The sequence below is a fragment of the Lonchura striata genome, chromosome 20 (assembly GCF_050655825.1).
Source record: "Lonchura striata isolate lonStrDom1 chromosome 20, ASM5065582v1, whole genome shotgun sequence".
Classification (NCBI taxonomy): Eukaryota; Metazoa; Chordata; class Aves; order Passeriformes; family Estrildidae; genus Lonchura; species Lonchura striata.
Window position 1 is genome coordinate 5,571,081 of NC_140722.1, and position 14,382 is coordinate 5,585,462.

The following is a 14,382-nucleotide window of genomic DNA, read 5'->3' on the forward strand; positions in this document are numbered from 1 at the left end:
CTGATAAGTGTGTAGAAAGGTAATAATGAGCATCCTACAGGAAATGGCAGTTCAGGGTTTTTTTTGTTTGTTTTTTGGTTATTGCAGATCTGTGTTTCAGACTGGAAAATGCCTCTGTAGCCCACTTGGATAAGAGTGTTGTGTTGCTTTTCTTGGTTCTTCATTTGTTCCATATTCCTTTCTGTTGTATCAAGCTGCCCAGCCTGTGCTTTTGGGCAGGATCTGGTCCTGCCTGTGACACTATAGGTCACATAGCAAAGCCTTCCAGTAAAGGAGTGTAACTGTCCCAAGAATGTGTTTTCAGTGCACAGAAAAGAAATCCGATAGAAAAGTGACATGATAAAAGATAAGCTGTGTTAAACAAGATGTTTTCTGTGTATCACACCCAGACATGGTGTATTTCATAATATAGCAGAGCACGCTTCATCAGAAACTGAGGGAAGAAGCAGACCTGCTAAAAGAATAACATTTTTGTGCCAGGGAAATTATGCATTTAATAGATCTCCGCTGTATTTTGTAGAGAGATTTGCAGCTACATTCCGCCTTGGCTAAAATGTGATGGTGACATGTTGTAGGAGCCAGTTCCTCCTCAGGGCTTCCTGTTACAACAATGGAGCTGTAAATGCTGTTATGGAAGTGGCAAGTGTCAGAAGGCAGCAGGATGTCATTGCTGTTGGGAGGTGCTTTTGATTAACTGGCCTGTTCAAATGCTGAGCTGTCCAGGAGAAAATCCAGTCAGGTTGCTTTTCTGATGCTTGGAGGGGAGGAAGTTTGACTGTGCTCTACATGCCTCGTTGCACTGGATCCTGATCCTTATCCAAATCTACTCTGGCCAGAGCAGAGCTTCAGGAATAGGGTTCTTCTTCTGCATGCAGCCTCCCCTCACTCCTGGCAGCTGCTGATGGGATGCAGCTCTTGCTGAGAGGCAGGATGGATGGAAGGGACAAACTTGTTGGTCTTCCTTGATCCTGTCTCTCCTACTGGCAATTCTTGTCCAAGAGAAACCTCTGCTCAATGTATCGAACAGAAATTTTTCCAAAAGTTGCCAGCTTTGAGTGAAAAAACATAGAAGTGGTGTTTTGGTTTTGCATAGAGGGTTTGAAAAATATCACCTACAGCATGTCAGAGTGACAACTATTTGCAACCTTTTGGGCACTTCCTTTCTGCAGCATTCAAAAGAGTAAAGAGCTTACCCTCTGTCACTTCTGTGTTTACTTTGGGAAGGATGTTTCTCTAGGAGAACTGGGACTGTCTCTGAAGAGACCAAGCTGTCACTAAAAGATTTGTGCATTCTGACTACAAGAGGAGAAAAGCCAATTTTATAAAGATATGTCTCACTCCTCTGTCCCTGCCTTCCCACATGTACCTGTCCACACTCCAGAAGGAGACTGAAAGGAAAGAGGATGCTAGGTGGGACAGTGGATAGTGCTCTTGGCTGATACCAGCAGCAGGGACCATCTGCCTTGTGGTAGAAATCCTAATGGTTTCATTTTAATTTAGGCTTCAAAGTCAATAGGTTGGCTTTCTCTTCCATGTTCTACTCTTTGAGTGATAACTTTACTATTTTCTGACTGTGGGAGGAGGAACTGGTTGAATGAAACTACTTGACAATGTATGAGTGGGAGAGCTCCCTGTGGCAGGGGTGGCTGGGGCAGGGGCAGCGTGAGGAGGGGAGCACTGGGCAGGGTGGATGCTCTGTGCCCATGGGGTGCTGAGGGTGAGTTCCCACCCCCAGCACTCACCACTGGTGCTGCAGGACCTGCCCTTTCTCTGCAGGCTTGTGGGGGAGGCTAAAATAGTTCTTGGCATCAAGTCTTGGATCTTGGAATCTCTTTGCTTAATAGATTGCTCTGTCTCCCTAGTGATAGTGCTGCAGCTGCAAGCCACAGAGGCATTTTGGCTGAAGTCCTCTTGGTTTAAAGGAGAGAATCCTGGCTAGATCTGCTCGGCAGCAGCATGACTGAGTGCTCTCTTTCCACCCTGGCCTGGGAGAGTCCCAATTCTGCTAACCTGAGGGACACATCCCTTCATGTCCCAGGCTCTGGAGACGAGAGAAACAGTGTCTGCAGAAGTTTTTGGTTTATATAGAAAGATTTGAGGTCTCTGCCCAAGAGGCTTTTTTTGTGTCTTTTCTCCCTTTTGAAAGTTACTAAGTTTATTTTTGTCTGTGTGAGTTGGCCTGGTTTTTTTAATATATGGTAAAGGTGTCTAGAGTCCTGCATAGACACTTTTTTATATTTCATATAAACCTAAACAAATACATTAAATAAAGGTCCTTTCACCTCCAGCTTGATGGTTCAAATCCAATCGTGCTTGGGAACAGAAATGTTCAAGCAGTAAAAATAAAACATCTCCTGATTTATGAATAGAAGTGTCAAGCTTTGACTTGCTGTGATTACTGGCATCACATTATTTGTGAACATTCAGACAACTGCCAGAAATCCACGAAACACATTTGTGAATCCCAGAAGTTTCATAAACTTCAGCCTGAGTGGTTATTTGCTTTCTGGTGGATAAGTGGTTTGCCTAGAGTTGTGTAACGAGGCCAGCTAACTAATGCTCAGGTCTTATAGCAATAATAATGAATGCAAAGCTCTTGTTCCTGTTGCACAGCAGAAGGTGGCAATTCTGCCCCAGTTTACACCAGACAATTTCCATTTGCTCTGGGGAGATGTTGTTACTGGTTTGAGGAAGCTAAGAAAGAGGGGATGCAACCTGACTTTCAAACCTTACATAGTTTGCTAGGGCAGCTCCTGGGGGAAAAAAAAAACCAGTTATTTGCTTCAAGGCTGAATTGTTCTATTGGAGAAACCACAGCAGTGGCAATGCCAGCTAATGCTTGTAGAGAACAGGAGAAGGTGGGAAATGGGGCTGTGGTTTGGGGCTCTGTGCAAGGCAGAGCACATCAGCCACTCTCTTTATTTGTACCAGTGTTCAAATGCCTTAAAAATCATGGGAATTCAGCAAATCCATATGGATTTCACAGCAGGAGAAGAGGTGCCACAATTAAAGCCTAAATTCAAGGCATAGCTGTGCTCTCTCCACAGCAGCCCCTGCCATATACCTATTTGTATATACCTATTTGTTGGGCATTCAGAAGCGATGGGTGAATCCCAGGCTGTGGGAATCTTGGCTCAAAGTAATGGCAAGACATGACCTAGAGCATTGCAGAGCTAAGACTAATTGTACATGATATTTTGAATATTTTTTAAGTGTTCTTTTCCTTTATGTGAATCTTTATGTTCTCTCACTGCTTTCTCTCCATCTGCAGAAAGTAAAATTTAGAAAAGGTTATTATAGCAGCTTTATCACAATATATGGTACCTGCTTGGGGAAGTGACAGGATAGGGACAACATGGCATAGTTTGCTTCTGCAACTGCTCTGCATATGTGAGACTTTAAAACATTATTTGCAGTTTCTGTTGGTATTGTAAATAATAGATCAGGTCCACAATTTATTTGCTGAAAGTTTCAGCAGATGCAGTGCAATTAACAGACTGTAATCATTAGGTTTTGGAGAGAGGGTGACATATCAATTTTTAACTGTTTTTCTGCTTAGAAACACATCCAAGTAGTGCTGCCTCCAGAGGGATATGCACATGGATGAATGCACTTTGTGCATGCCATTTTATATACATTCTCACTTTGCTTTCCAAGTATTAACATGTGTAAATCCCTTTGGCATGTGCAGATACGTGCAAGTGGGCTGTGCATTCATAGCATTTATTTGCATATGGAAGAAAGCATATGTGGAATGGTGTGCACTGAGTTACACTTGCACTGCAGCCCTTTGAGGGTTTGACCTTACAAAGTAGCTCTTCAAACCTGCAACTCAGCGAGATTTTGTTCCTTTTGCCTCCTTTTGATTTTGGCTCCTTTTGAAAATAAAGGCAGGGTGACTATGTGGAGGAGTCACTATATTATTTTAGGAAATAAACCTTTTGAGGTGTATTGCTCAGTTACCTTCCCTTTAATAGAGTAACATGAAAACCACCGAGGTGGGGAAACCAGTCTTGGTGGACAAATACAGGTGTAGCTCAGTGGGGCAGGTGCTGAGCTGGTATCCATGTGAGTTCAGGCAATTAATGCAGGGGAGATTGTTCTTTCTACCCACACAGTCCTGTGGCTGCAGCATGACACCACAGGCTCTTTGCTGCTGTAGGTCTCATCAGCTCAACAGACTTGTCCAACAAGTTGATTTGGCTCTCAGGGTCTTAAAACAGGAGGGAGACTGTGGAGCTGTGGTGCCCATTCCCCACAGTAATGCAGGACATGGCCCAGCAGGGTGAATCTCACAGAGGTGATCCAGGACCATAATTATAATTAGCTTCTGGAAATATTAATGCATGCATTTGAGTTTTGAGGGCAGTTGAAATAGAGAAAAAATGTTTTGAGAACTGCTTTTCCTTTACATTTTAGAAGGGCTTCTAATGGTTTTCTCCAGTAGCTCCTAACTTCTGCCAATAATTCTATTCTTTGTGCATGGATGTAAAGATGATGACAGTATCTGAGACAATATCTCCTTGAAATGCCAGTTAAAACCTGATAATTTTTACCATGAAAACTGATGAGAACATTTTGGCAAACTGTTGAGTTTTCTACCTCTAAACACCCACCACTGATTACTTAAATGATTTTTTTTTTTTTTTTTTAATGATAACTAAATGAGAGTACCCCTGGCTTCCCCGATGTAGGCAGTGGACTTTTTTCTCTCTTCTTGTGGAGAAAGCGAATGTTTCATTTTGTGTCTGATAGGGGTTCTAATTCAGGTTTCTTACTGTTATATCACTTTATTTAAAGACAGAGCAGGAGGCAGGAATCTGAACTGGCTGCCTGATGCTTAAGAAGGTGAATAATGACTTGGAGAAGACCTTGTGTGTATCTTTTGATCTTTGGGCTTCAGACACCCCTTCACCCATAATTAACTCGTGTGTTGACTGATCACCTGAGTGATCAAGGGAGACTCAGCATGTCAGTGGAAACCAGGGAACTATTACTCCATAGCAAAACAGCAATCAAGCCAGCTCCTCTATGATACAAATCAGATACCTGCAAGAACAAGTCACGTAATGGCAAGCTGTACTGGAGATGGATGATATCCTAAATCATTATCTTCGATAGCATCAATTATGTTTACAGGGTAAGCCCATGCTATCTTCATGGCAAGCCCTGCATCCAGATAGCAGCAGCAGCAACAACAAAAATTAAAATTACAGCATGAATTTCGGGAGGGGCAGTGCACTATGCACGACTGGCTAATAAATCAAGACCATCCGTGGATTAGATGGAGGGGAATGGGAATGGTTATCATTCTGTTGTATAAAATGCACAGCTTAGGCTCTATAGATCATTTAAAATATATATGAATTTGAAATCAGCCAAAAGATATGTCAGGCATTTTTCTTCTTAGAATTATGGCATGTTTTTAAAGCCTAAGTGCTTTTCAGTACAAATTTTAGCATGTTTTGCATTCAAATGAAACATCTACTCTACGTGTGAAGCCTTTGCACACACTGCCTGTAAAAGTGGAGGGAATCACTGGATTTATAGGTTCTTTTGCACATTCTTTCAAAGTCAGTTCTGCCTAATGGAGCCCATGGAAAGGCTTTCATTGCACAACTTTCCATGAGAGAAATAATGTTTGCTGCCTGGCACATTGCAACGCCTAAACAAAGACTCAAAATAAGTTTGTGTTAAAAGAAGGAACCTCAGCTGGGAAGGGATTAAGTTAATAACATTTTCTGTAATGTCTTTATCAGCATTTCTGTGGCCAGTTTGTAGCAATAAACAGGGAAAAAAAAAGCTCATGTTTGAGATGGAAGTAAATTTCAGGCTGATATGAGTGATGTACCTCATAACCAGTTATAATTAGAAGGGAGGCTTCTTACAGCGCCACTCCTCTATAAATCACAGCACATATTACCCCAACTAGTACAACAACTATGAAATATGCTGTGAAATTTGAAACTCATGAAAAATAGGTTCTTTTGTGGCAATTTCAGTCTCAGAAGAGCTCTGATTTGATACAAGCTTATGCCTCTTTCTGACTGGTCTCTTAAAACTGAGGTAACCAGCCTCAATTCCCTAGAAAACTGTTAAAATTTAAATTTGGTCTTTTTTTTTTTTTTTTCTTATAATCACAATTTGTGCAAGATGAAAGCATTGCATGCTTCACTACAGAGAGTCCTTACTTGGAAGAGTCTATCAAAAAACTCAAGCAAAAGTTTTCTATAGCAGAAGCTACTTATTAAACAGAATTTGACACTGAAGTCAGAAATTGAGCTTGATAGCTAATAGATGTGTATTTTCCTCTTCTCTTCTAACAGAGTCAGCTTTGACCTGGCCAGGTGCCCACCTGCATTATTCCAGATGTGACCATAGAAAGTCCACAGGCAAAGTAACCCTAGGGAAGAAGGTCTTGCTGGCTTGATGCCTAAAAACAAAATAAAAATCAAGTAAGAGTCCTCGAGTTTTTCTCTTGCACTGAGCTCTAAGTCTTTTTCCTATGATATTTTGTTTTTAAGAGAAAATGGATGAGTTTATTTTAGAAATGTGTTCTCTCAAAACTTATGAACCACTCAGGACTGTTGGCATGGTAGGGCTGTATCTGCTTCTATTGATCATAATTTAAAGCTGTAATTGCAAATAAAAACATCATTATATCCCCCATCTATTTTAATTGAAAGGATTGATTCACAGGGGCAATGCATGATAAGAACTTCTATATGGCCCAAGTGCTTATGGCCATTTTAACACCCTCATTTTGGCATGGCCTGGGTTTGTTCTTGTGTGGAAGAATGTCACAGACATTGGGGAGAAACCTTCACTCTTCTACTGTCTGACCTCATTTCTCCACTTGAAATAAAGCAGGGGACCTACACAGGACTCTGTGGGCAGCAGGAGGGTCCCTGGCTTGGCCTCCCAGATGTCAGAGTTGCCTGGAGAAGCCACCTGTACATGCAGGTGTCCCTGGTATGTGCTCTAGTTGTGTGAAAAAAGGTTTACACTGTGGCTGGCTGTGACAAGAGTGAGACGTTATTGCTCAAGGGAACATATTCTGTCAGGCTGGGCTCAAACATGTGGGACATGCTCAGCTGCTTCAAAATAAATTAGCATTTTTAAGGAATTAAACACAACTCTTGCTTATTAGGTGAAATTATCAGTTGTTTTGTCTTTCAGAGGTAAACAAAGAGCTGGGGGAGTCTCAGTCTCTCAGTCTTATGACCTTATGGTCACTGTCCAAAATACCAGCAGTGACGTTCCACACTGGAGAACTAAAAAGAAGAAAAGCAGATACTCAGCAGGGTTAGCCCAGTGTCTTTCCAAGTAATCCTTTATTTTTACAAAACATTTCCATATGGGAAACTCTATCACTGAGCAGATGCACTGAAAACAGTGTGGTCAGTGCTTTGTGTAGATGCTGATATGGGCTGCTGAATACCCAGAACAGTTGAGAGGCTTCAGCAGAGCTGCCCTGCACATCTAAATGTAAAACTGTTGCCTGGGGCTGAAAATTGATCTGTAACATTAAACTCCAACCACAGAATGGGCATCACCATTTGGAAGGGAAGCAGATAACTGGTATTAGCTCATCTGGTAAAGATGAGTAGCTGGACAGGGTCTGAAGAATTCTTGCAGATTTTAAACCTTTACCCTGAACTTTGTGGAAAATTGGTTCAAAACACAAATTTGCAGCAGATACTTATTTATGTAATGTACCTGAGATGTAACCCTGAATCTAAATCCTTTTTTGCAGGGCAGAGTTGAGATCTGGCCCTCCACTGACCCTGCAGGACAGCCTGTCTGCAGTTCACTAATCCTAGAAAGCAGACAGATATGCTCTGAAGAAAAAGTCTTCATTTTTTCCTTCCCCTTTCCCTTGCTTTTTTTTTTTTCCCTCTGTCTCTTTTTCTCTCTCCCTCTTTCTCTTCTTGTTTTTTTTCTTTGGTTTTTTTTTTAAGGGAAAATTTGTTGCAATAATACAAACCCATCATGCTCTCTCTGGTTACAGCTGAGTGACACTACATCAGCAGCAGGATATGTACAAATTAAACTGTAACAACGCACCAAGGAGAGGCACGGCAATATCATAAAAATTATCCACAGTACAATATGACTAATGTTGTGTGAAATGCATTCATTGGCCAAATGATGTCTAGGTGTATCTTAAGGAGTTATGCTGATGGAGATAATGGTTATGGAACAGAGATAAAGGGAGGAAAGGCGAGTGAAAGACAAAAGGTTGCAGCAAGGGCAGCCTGGCTGGGGAGGAGGCTCAAGCAGGTGAGTTTGAACAGGAAAGCTGAGCTGCTCTGGAATGTAGAAGGATGTGAGAAGAGCTCAGTGGCACCTTTCCTCCTCACATGTCTGATGTGGAGGTGTGCTGCTGCTTCAGGCACACACACACATTTTAGTGCTCCTTCTCACTCCTTTTATGTGGACTTTTTGCAAACATTTATCTGGAAACACAAGCTGCATATCTGCTAAATATTCTCTAGCTCTGTTGCTTATAGAAATGCCTTTGTTTTCCCTTTTTAGATTAAAAAAAAAAACAATCCAAAGAGAAGGGACTGATTTTATTAGCATGTCCAAAACCAAGAAATGAACTCAAATACAGCCAGAGGATGGCTAGAGTAAACACATCAATAAGGTGCACTCAGAAGTTGTCATCTCATTTCTTAATCGGAGAGTCTTTGTGAAAGGAGTAAATGTTTTGCCTGAATAAGAAACTTGGCTATTGGTAAGTCAATGTGATCTTCCTTTTTGTTAAACATAGATTTAGAAAAACAATCTATCCAGTGACCCATTGAGCCATCATGCTTATCCAGAGATGTTTATCTAGACACAAACATTCTGTTTTCAAAGGAACTTGGGGATTACCTAAATCAATCTTATTCTATATCTAAATTGCATTTTCCAAAGCACCTCAGGTGAGCTCCTACCTCACTGAGTGTCTCTTGAAGACCTAAGTGCTTTTTAAAATCATCAAATTGGTCAGCAGAGTGGACTTGCCTGAAATAAAATCAGTTTCTGTGAAGTTGGTTGCTGGAGTTCAGGGCCTAGTCTCAGGGCCACAGCATCTCAAATTACTAGAAAAACAAAGTGTTTTCATGGTATTCCTGATTATTTGCTACTTGGTTAGTTACAAAGAGAGAGCCTAGGCCAAAATCATGCAACAGTTGTAGTTTTTGATGTGTGGGAGCCATGTCAGCCAGGTTTTTTTTCTCATTTATTGATATGTACAAGGATGGGAGGTAGACACAGCCAAAAATGCTGGGATCCAAATATTTTCAAAGTTCTAAGATATCCAGAATGGGGAGTTAATTTTGCCTCCTAGTGAAGATAGAGGGTCCCCATGGAACATTTCAATGGGAGGCAAAGCTCTCCACAGACCTGGGGTGTGCTGGACGAGCATTTCTGTTCTGCTTCAAAGGCAGGGGAGGAGGGAGCGATGCGATAAAATCAGTGTCTTCAGCCCTAAACCTGACTTGGACCTGGGGGTTCTTTGTGAACCTTACAAAGCTTTTTCTCCAGCCAACCACCTTCACTCGCCCCTGAGCACGTGCCAGGAATTCCCTAGCAGAGGAAGCTGCCAAGCCCAGGGAGTTGTGATAACTCTCTGCTATCGCATCCATAAAGCCTCAGCCGAGGCTGCTCTTCCCCCAAGCAAGCAGGGGCACGGCGTGGCCAAGAAGGAACATCTTCAGCCTCCAGCCAGGCTCTGTTATTTTATTCCCTCTCTGTGCTGCAGCTTTGTGTTTTTACAGGGCTGTGATGGCTCTGTGCAGAATTTCTGCATTCCCTCTTCGTTTGGGAGGCAAACTTCAGCCGTGCACTCCAGGGCAGGAAAGCACGCTTCTCCTCCGCTCTGACAGGAGGCTGTGCAGTAACACAGCAAGCTCAACCTTGAGAAGGGGGAGAGGCACTCTGGGACCCAGGCTGGTTTATATCTCAGCTGATTCTCCTCTTTCTCTCTTCCATATCCCCTTAATAGCTTGACAGGAGAAATATAGGGAAGATACAGCCATCTGATTAACAGTGCCGGGGGCTGGGGATGGATGACAAGGAGAGGGAGCACAGCATGGCTACCAGCCAAGTTCCAGCAAGAAACAGAATATCTGGCTTCCTCTAATCTCTGGAGGAAAATTAAGTTACAAAAACCTTTAGTGGAAACTTTGCATACATTCAGTATCATTGCTATGCCTGACAGAAAAAAAACCTCCTTGATATATTATTTAGTTTCTAGTTATAGAATTAAAGGCGCAAGGTTTCCCACCAGGAATAAAGAAAAAAACAAATCCTCTTGAAAACTAAAGACAAAACCTCATAAAACCCCTTGAATGTTTTGTGCTGTCAGAGTTCTTGAGAAATTCCCCTTTCTGTGTTAATGGAGGGTTGTGTGGATTGAGTGAAGACGTCTGAACATCTTCCCAATTAATTTTTGCACTTAAATGTAGATCCCTTCTTGTTTTCCGAGTCATTTGCTCTGCCTCCTGCAGGAGCAGTGAAGAAGAGGAGAAGGTGGAGGTGGGGAAAAGGCTCCAAATTGCCCTGGGAGAAGGTTTAGGTTGCTCATGCCCCCACTGAGCCCAAGAGCCAAGACCATTGCCTTGCTGTTCATCAGAAATGTGTATTACACACAGAGAGGAATTCCTCCCCCTCCTCCATGTCTGTCATTAATGTGCTGATGAAAAATAGTGGAGTTTGATTTTAAAAAAATAGGTTAGGTGTTAAGTGAGCAACAAGTTGAGACCTGTGCATATGAGAAAGAGTGCTGATTAAAATGAAATAGCCTATTTATTGACTGTTACATCTGAAGAAGTTGGAGCAACCATGATGAAAGTATTACATATTGCTCAGCTTTATGAGGGGGGAAAAAGAAGCTAGACTGGCTGGTTAGAACTTTTCTTCGTTAAAGCTTACGGTATGTTGATATGTGTACAAAGTGCAATTATTTCATGTCAGAAACATGAGCCAAGGGTCTGAACAGCCGTTGCCTGGCTCAGCACCATGCCTTCCCCTGGCTGGCTGTGCTCTCCTCTTGCTGGCTATCCAGGCTAGTGGGAATCTATTTCTGCTTCCTCCACGAGGAGAAAGCAGAGGTGCATTTGCAGTATTTCCTTCCACCTTGCTGCAAGCAGCTTGCTCCCAACCTTCCTCACATTATTCCTTCACCAGCCTTGTCTGAAGGGAACATTTTCCATGCAGAGGAATTTTAGAGCTGTGTTTATATGCCATTTCCCTTCTGAGAGCTTTATTTCTCTTCAGCCTCAGGGACCTCACCACCAGCCAAATCTCAATATGGGGCTGAAATTGTACACTGGCCCCGGGCAGCCCTGCCGCGGGACAGAGGGGTGTGTTTGTGTAAGCGTGCACGTGTGTTGTGTGCACACAAAAACAGATGTGTGCCGTCCAGAATAAATGAGGCCATTCAAAGTGCCACAAAATGGACAATTTATGGCCAGTTTCAGCAATTAGTCAGACCAAAGGAGTGAGGTGGGTCAGTATGTAAACCCTCACTGTGCTGTTTTCTTTAAAAAAGCAATAGGGAGTTCCAGCTGATGAGCAAAGATACTGAGAAAGGGTAATTAAAAAGAAACAATCTTTGATGTTCCTCTTATTACAGTTTCTCCTCATTTTGTTGTGCTTCCCTTACCTGATCGTGAGAAACAGAGCTGCTGATTTCTTTTGGGGAGGGCAGTGTGGGTGTGGGTGCACAGGCAGTTCTGCAGCAAGAATTTACTCTTTGCTTCCTGCCAAGCTCTTGCACCTTGCAGTGAATTCAGGTACTTCCTGCAGAAGTGCTGGCACTTAGCAGAAATTCTAGGTATCAGCCTACAGGGCCATCCACTTGTGTGACTATTTTTATTGAGCTAATGGGGGAAGAAGTTCCCCTGCAAAATACTGACAGCTTCTAAAATACTCCACCAGGACAAGAGTAGGTTAAACTGTGTAAATTAAACCTTTAGCATAACCTGCCCGCATAGTTCACCACCTCTGTTAGCATAAATATTCTGTTCCGTTTGAAACAAGTATTTTTTTCTTCTACTCAGGTCTCAGTTCTTCTGCTTCCAGCACTTTATTTTGTGCCACAGTCATAAGATTACAGGTTTCACATACGTTGTTACAAACTCCTGAGCAACACAATTTTTTGTGCTGTATGGAAGGTATTTAAGTTCAGGTGGTACAGTAAGAAGGTAAACTTTGCATGACTTTTTGTTTTTTCCTGGCCCACGGGCAGCCTTTTCTGACTTGTGCATCATGAGTGTGCTCAGATGTAACATGGTGAAGCTGGCTGCTGCTCATGGATGTTCTTTCATTTGTGGGGATGACAGTGAAAGATGAAAAGTGAAGTGGAATGGTTGGGAGTTATTTAATCAAAGTCTTTCAATGAAAGAAAAGATATTTTAATATGTAGTTTGATTCACTGCAAATTTTTGGCAGTAGATGGGGCCCTTACTGTAATAAAATTCTATCAAGTTGGGAAGTCTCTTGGAGGTGGTGCAGTATGTTGGAGCTGACTCCTGGAACATCATACCTGACCTAACTCAGGCTCTTTGTTGTCTCCATGAAAATTCTCATGAGAAAAAGCCAAAAATCTGGGAAAGGGTTCTTATACAATGTTCTTATACCTCTGCACCCCAACCTTTCACTGTCTTCTGTCCTAGTTCTTTCTTTCACTGTCTTTCTTTCCAAAATCTGCAAACCCACGGGCTCCCTGATTCTGTCCCTGCTGACCACACTCAGGACACTGCCAGAGCTCAAGGATGAGCAGGAAGGGAAACACACCCCTGGGACAGGATGGGGCAGAGCCAGAACCTCACCTTCTGCCACAACACTGTGAATTCAACATTTCACTCGAGCAAACCTGCATTTCCTGGCAGGGCTGGGGCTGGCCTGGAATCCAGACCTGGTGTGCTCAAGGTAGAACCATTATCCTAAAGTGCTTTTATTGATCTGTTGACTTTCTGTCTCCCTCCTTCTCATCCTCTCTTCACCCTGCCAACCTCTTAGAGACTCATATCTTGTCTCATACAACCATGGTATTTTAAGGGGTGAACAATGATTTTGAAGTCACATTAGACAAACTATATCTGACCAGTAAAACCAGATGTCCCCTGAATGAAACCTGAAGAAGGATATGTCTACGTTTACAAATTAGCCCCTTTCCCCCTTATTTTTTCTTCTTCTATGTCCTGGTGTTCTTCAAACAATCAATTTCAAGGCTTCATACATCTGCTTTGTAGCAGCCTATCCCCCAAAGTGGCAATGCCATATTGTCATGCTTTATTTTCAGTTGGTTAAAGAGACCTATAGCAATAAATCTAATTCTGTGCTGTGATATCCAGCAGTATTAAAGGCTGAGATTTAAAGACAGGCCTGAAAGACATAGTAGTTGATGCTTGTAGGAAGCCAAGAAGAGCAGTGTGCCTTACTGGAAATTTCAGGCACAACGTGTTAGAGTGCAATATTTTACAGTGACCTGAGCTGCAAATCCTTCTGAGATGGAGATAAAGGGAGAAAGAATCATACTGGAGATAATGTTAACAACTCTGTGTGTTACCAAATGCTAAGAAAGGGCTTGAAGTTGGTTGATCTCTTTTTTATTTCTTATTTCAGTGTTCATAATTTCTCAGGTTCATGGATAAAGTATGGGCATTTAGTCAAGGGTCTGAAAAATACAAAGGTAAGTACAGAACAGTTTAAAAAGGCTAAATTTGATGATAGAAGTGCATTAACTTTCTAAAAATGTAAAGTGCAATATCTTTCATATAGCTGAGTACATCGCTGTTCATGAATGTAGTATCTGAAAAATAAAGAAGTTATTGATCATTTATTGTCAAGTAGGCATAAATATACACACATGCTTTAAAATGCACTCTAATTTTTTAATGTTGAAACAACATAAAAGCATATTTGAATAAAAAGCAAATTAACATTGAACACTTTCGATAGGCTGGATAGTACTACAGTGAAAATAGTGTGAATGTTTTCACTGGGAAATATTAATGGGATGAAGGACAAAAACACCCCTTTTGCACTTTATTCCTATCTGCATTAGTTTTCTTTTTATGGAAATTCACAGAAAAAAAGATAAATTAATTTGCTCTAGTCAGTAGTTGCCTGTGAATTATTGAAACTCTCCTTCCAAGTGTAGCTACATCTCTTGTAAGCCAGGAACAGAACAACCCTGCATGTCTCAGGTGAGCACTTGTGCAGGACTTGTCATGGATCATGCCTGGTGCTGTGGTCAATAATCAGTGTGGAGGGTTTGAAAGCAGCCTGCTGGCTGAAATATGTTCATGTAAAGAATTTATCTAAGAAATCTGAATCTAGTGAAATGTGGAGGGGAAGAAATTAAAACCTGTTTCCATATTACTG

General features: G+C 41.9%; 1 long non-coding RNA gene across 3 annotated transcripts in view; it reads left to right on the forward strand.

Moving 5' to 3' along the window:
• Nucleotides 1-14,382, forward strand: part of LOC146765711 (uncharacterized) — a 335,663-nt gene that overhangs the window by 177,216 nt on the left and 144,065 nt on the right. For all 3 annotated transcript variants that reach the window (XR_014949631.1, XR_014949630.1, XR_014949632.1), the window contains 3 exons: nucleotides 6,327-6,455; nucleotides 6,868-8,740; nucleotides 13,621-13,687. This is a non-coding gene — a long non-coding RNA (uncharacterized LOC146765711). The remainder of the gene's footprint in view (nucleotides 1-6,326; nucleotides 6,456-6,867; nucleotides 8,741-13,620; nucleotides 13,688-14,382) is intronic.